Source organism: Zea mays, chromosome 6, assembly GCF_902167145.1.
Source record: "Zea mays cultivar B73 chromosome 6, Zm-B73-REFERENCE-NAM-5.0, whole genome shotgun sequence".
In the NCBI taxonomy this organism is placed as follows: Eukaryota; Viridiplantae; Streptophyta; class Magnoliopsida; order Poales; family Poaceae; genus Zea; species Zea mays.
This window is the reverse complement of record NC_050101.1, coordinates 21,825,104-21,831,136: the sequence shown is the minus strand read 5'-3', so window position 1 is coordinate 21,831,136 and position 6,033 is coordinate 21,825,104. Positions and strand designations below refer to the sequence as shown.

The window sequence follows — 6,033 nt, the reverse complement described above, 5'->3', positions numbered from 1 at the left end:
CTAGGGTTTCAGGCAACTCCTGCACTTAAGTGCACGGTACAAGCCTACAAACATTAAGTATAGTAAAATAGCATATATAACGGTTATGCATATAACCGGGGCTTGCCTTTAATTTAACACTTAGATAGTGTTTGCTGGGCGGAGGTACTCGCTTGGCGAGCATCCACTGGTCAAGTCCATCATTCTTCAGGTCGTCCACCAACTGCACCTTGTGGTTGGCACCACATCACTGGCTCGGTCATCATCTCTCGGTCCTATATGAGATGCAAGATGCATATGGATGAATATAATGAAAGTAGCACAAAGTAGCACAAGATATACAAAGACAAAGTGGCGAACTAAATATTTAATTGGAAGACTCTGTAAACAACCACATGTTAGAATTAGATATCTATACTTCATCGAGCGCACAACATCAACACCACTGGAAGGACGACGATTACGACTTTTAATTAACCAACACAACAGGACATCACACGTATGAACATTTATTTAACTTGCTACGGCTTTTCCTTAGTTCTCCTATTGACCACACAAGAGCAACCAAGACAACGTAAGTTTAAATAGGACATAGGCATCAATAACTACAAAACTTCTATCCACAACCAACTACATCAAGCAAGCACATTAATCACGGAACACATGTTAACCTAAGTTTAGCCATCACAAGTCTATGTCCGTTAAGCGCTAACTAAGCATTTTTAGCCAAAATGGTGAACTAAACATTCATTTGAGCACGTGCAGATTTTTAGGACAGCAGCACAGCAGTTACTTGTTTTAATCATAACTTTTCAAATATTAATCCAAACATAGCAAACTATGACTTTCTGGAAAGTTTAGAAAGTGCTCTACAATTTTGGTATTTTCATCACAACATTATTCAACACTTAGCAAAGTCGAATTGTGCAAACACAGCAGCTCTGTCCAGATTTGGACAGATTCAGACTTGCAGCTTCAAAAATTCACAACTAAAGATTCAGACATCCAAACGAAGTGATCTTAGACTTTTTGGAAAGATAATAAAATTGTCTACATATCATTTATAAACATCTCAAGGTGATTCAATATTTAACTAAGGACAAAAGACACTAGAAGGCTTTGCTGTCCAGAATTGGACAGATTCAGTCTTCAGACTTTAAACATTCATAATTTAATCTTCAGATCACCAAAAAGAGTGATCCAAGACTTTTTGGAAAGCTTGGCAAAAGCAATACATACTTTTATAATCACCAAGAATTGATTCTATGCTGAACTGAATCAAACAATTCAGTTTTCGAAATCTGTTCTATCAGTGGACAGAATACAGCAACCAGTTTGTAAAATTCATAACTCCTAATCTGTCAGGCCTATGGTTATGAAATTTTAACACAAGCAAGATAAGAAAAGCATCTACAACTTTCTTATAACGACCATGAACAGATTGTAACATTAAATTAGGCAAACAATGCAGTTTCTGAAATCTGTACAGAATTTGGGCAGATTCAGTTACTGAATTTGTGAAGAGCATAACTTCTAAACGATCAGACTTATGGCTGTCAAATTTTAATACAAGTAAGATAATAAAGTTATCTACCACTTTTCTATAGCACATATCTACAGAAAACACAATTTGGTTTATCAAACATACATCACGGGGAAATCACTGCGTGCAGTCCAAAACAGCAACTAATAATTTCAGCTCCTAATTACTTCAAGAATTACCGCGTTCTAGAGACTCGAACCATTCTAACACTTTACCATTTGTTAGTGTTAAATTAATCAAATAAGGACTAATAAGTAGACTTACTAATTTTATACAAGTTATTTCGCGCGTTAGAATTACCGTACACAATCAACAAACATATTCACCACAATAATCAAACCCGGTATAAATGTGTATATCGATTGCGCCCTTCACACACTAATTTGTATTTTTACTTAGACATCACATGAACAACACTAATTTTACCCGCGACCATAACCATGCGCGTCTAGACCAAAACAAGCAAATCACCGTGATTACGAGCTTAACCAAAGCCATCTAACAGTTGGCTAACTAGAGCAACGACATAGACCGCTAAATAACATACACGTCGGCTTGCCTATTATTATCGCAATCCGAGACTCAACATACACTGCCACATTTTTATAAACACACATACTCACAAGTATTTTCGCACATCGACCAATCTATACGAATCGTAAACCACTGATCCCCAAATCGCAATCACCATGCATTTATTTCCCAAATCACGAACGCATACATGTTTATCACACGAGCCGAGTATTTCAATAATTATCCTAAAATAACTAACTCCATTACACACTTGTATCACAAACCTACTTGACTTACTTGGAGTGTCCGCTCAAAATCGTGAGCACAATCATACACTATATGCGAAGCCTAATTTATGGAACGCACAATACGCATCGTCTCGACTCGACTTATAAATATAGAGAAAGCGGCAACTACTTGGGCATGTCACCACCTGTCTATATAAACCAAAACAATTTTTACTATCGACTAAGAGTTCTAAGTATTAAGCACATTATTACTTTCCACGCGCAAATAAACCTCAACTTAACACAAGTGACACCGATAGATTTTTACTAACTCGTTAGGCACATATCCCGGTCTCGCATACAACCATATTGTGGCGTGCACTCGAGACACTTCGATCAATGTGGCGCGACCACTAATATATGAACCCCGACACTCATGTATTAATAATTCATCCTCCACGCAAATTAGCATTGTCTAAACTACTCGTCACATTAACAATTATATCCCCTATATAATTACGAATCCCATCACGTTGCATAAAACAAATACACTTTTCACATAAACACATATCGACGCATTTCCCAAAACAAAATCCGCATTTTGTAACTTAGTTTTCGCATTTAAACAACGCATCACATATTTTTCCTATCAAATATAAAAATATAAAAACATCCGAGTTCTTTTCTACTTCATTTTCTTTCTACTCGCGTCCATTCATACAATTATATTTTCACGCACATATTCACGTCATCGACTAAATCGTAAATGAAACAAAAGCAACCTGGCCGGATCAGTGAGTCGCATGTGTTGTCCACCGGCTAGCATTTCGTCGCATAGGTTGAGCACGAGGCACGACATCGATAGCTAGCTGCACACAACAACGTCGATTTACTGATTTAGTCATTTCATCGAGCAAGAGAAGTGCGGGACAGCGAGGAGCTCACCGCGGATTGACGGCGACGCGCAAATGCTGCGCAGATCGATAGCGTGAGGCCCGTCCTGGCGAGTGCGACGCAGCGAAGGGCGTCGCTGCTGCTGCTGCGGCATTTCGTCGAGCACGCCGAGGGCGCGACACAGCGAGAACCCATGTGGCTGCGTGAACTGGCGTCGCAGCTGCTGCGCGAGGTTGACGGCGAGCTCGCTGCGGCTGCTGTTTTGTGGGGAAGAGAGTAGGAGCAGGGGACGTCGGCTTCGACAAGAGCAGGGAGAGGGCGCAGGCAAGAGCTACTGCTCCTGCGGCAAGGGACACAGGAAGGTGGTCGGTGTCAAGCTCCTGGCCATGGGGCGAGCTCAGCCATGGGGAACACAGGAACCGATGGATCCCGGCCGTGCATATGAACTAGGCGCCATGGAAGGAGCTGGAGGGGCTGCAGCTTGCCTGCAGGGAGTGGGGCGCCATGAGGAGGAGCTATGGCATGCCATGGAAGGGAGCAGAGAGTTGTGCTCGAGCTCTGCGTTTTCTGGACAGAGGGGACAGAGTTCCCATGCACCAGCACTTGGGGAAAATGGCGGCCAGGTGGGGCTGCCGAGGGGGAAGCCCGAGCTCGCAGGGGGAAATGCAGCAGGGGCGCGCGCCGGCCATGGGGACCTCCTGCTCGGCAAATCCCGCGCACGAGCAGAGAGAGTCGCGGCGCGTTGCTGAGGACGAGCTGCTGCTCCTTGCTTGGGGAAGAAGGGCGCCGCCGAGGGAGGTGAAGCCAAGGGGAAGGGGTTGCGCGCCCATGGAGGAGAGGAGGAGCTGCTGCTCGCCTGCACTTGGAGACTCCCTGCTGCTGGCGAGGTGCGCCAGGGAGGCGGCCATGGGAGGAGCCCTTGCAGGACTGGCCGAGATCTCCACCAACGACGAGAACTTCGGCCACCAATGCAGCCAGGGCAGAGGCGAGCTCGGTCTCCAGCCTGGGCGTCAACCTCTTGAGCTCGGACCTGAGAGAGGGAGCGCATGACCAAGGGGCTGGAGTTGGCTAGGATGTGGAAGGAGAGAGGGAGATGGCTGCAGGGAGCCTCTGCGAGCGGGGAAGAAGAATGCACTGCCTGGCGTGCGTGAGGAGTCTGGCATCTGGCGTCTAGCTGATTTAACAAGACGCTGTTGGCATTCTATTGGTCGGGATGGGCGGCATTTCTTACTGGCCGGCTGCAGCCATTGGCGCATGATTTGGTGGCCAGCCACAGGCCGGGGGCTGGCAGTGGCAGCCAGCGTTGACTGCTAGCCTAAGCAGACCGTGGCGTGCGGGAGAAAGGAAGCAGATGCTGGTGAAACAGATGCTGGTGAACTATATTTTTTTTAAGAGAAAAAGGGTCGATTGCTTAGGAGCTGAGTAATTTTCGTTTGATTTTTATTCTGAGACAAGAGCTCCCGTATGAGTTGTATATTAAGATGGGCAATTTATTGGTTGGAGAGGAGTGGTCATCTGTTAGCCGATTCGCGCAACGCTCACTCGTTGGCTGAGACCGACGCAGGGGACAGAGCGAACTGACGTACGGATGCATGAGAGGAAATAAAATGAACCGAGACATTTTATTTGGGTGTCGCTTGGAAATTAAATTCTTGCACACAAGTAGAAATAAAATGAATCGAGATCGATCGGCTTCGGATTCGGTATCAAAATAAAACGAGTCGGATTAATAAAAATCATTGTCGATGTTGATTTTGGAATTTAGATTGGACATAGAGATTTTAAGCCGAGTTGGATAAAAATTTATTAGAGGACGAAACATTGGAGATTCCGCTTGAGAATACGGAATGAGATAAATTTTTGGACATAGATCGAACATCGAGAAATTAGATTCGGAAACAGCTCGACTAGCAACTGTCGAGCGTTCGATTAAATAAGCTTTGAACGAGATTTATAAATTGAGAATGATTATCGAGTTCGCATTCGTGCTGAGAAACAAAAGTTTTTAACAGGCTCCAAATTTGGCCTTTCTCGAGATCATTTAATTCAAAAATTCGAGGGCACTTTTCATGAGTAACTTGATAAACAGAGATAGACACGATTGAGAAGTAAAAATTTCCACTGAGCATTCGAGATCGGGATAAATCTTCCGACGTAACACGAAATTGACACCAGGGGTGTCACAGCCTTCCCCCCTTAAAAGAATCTCGTCCCGAGATTCGAATGAGGATCTTTAAGGGTGGAGAAGCATGTAACTCCTAGATTGAAAATAGATGCAATTTCATGAGAGGGTATCTGACAAGATACTGAAGATAGATTTGGATAGAATATCGCGACATATTGAGACAAAATGCAGCGATCACTTTGAGAGAATCTCCACAAAAGATAGCACATTAGTATAGTCTCATAATGGATCACAACCATTAACCGTGATACCAGCGCGTGCCGAGCAGCTCAACCATGTGTGCACCATAGTAGGTTCTCGGTTTCGTCGTGGCACCATCAGTCGTTAGTCATAACACCATTACCAAACGCAACCAATGATAAATCCACGTGACATAAATAGATGGAGCCCATGAGAGTATGGCTCAGAAAATAAGAATGTGATCGGAGTTGAAGTAGAGATTGCTGGCAAAAGAGCATCACATGAGAATTTTCTTCGACTCAGAGAATTATTTTATGATCAACACGGGGATTATCAGTCCAAGATTGATACGACATTTGATATGAGGAGGAACTAACCACGAGATCAAGATTGGCAACTTGCTGAGACATGAGAGAACCAAAGTCAACAGCATAATTCGTTGAACCAAATGGATACACTGCTTAGAGATAGAATCGATAAAACAACGTCATGATCTTCAGAGAAGAGTATGG

The 6,033-nt window shown here is 43.9% G+C and overlaps 1 pseudogene; it reads left to right on the top strand.

The window, feature by feature from the left end:
• The first annotated feature begins 3,673 nt into the window (after positions 1–3,673).
• On the top strand, positions 3,674–4,239 carry LOC118472288 (uncharacterized; annotated as a pseudogene).
• Positions 4,240–6,033: the final 1,794 nt, after the last annotated feature.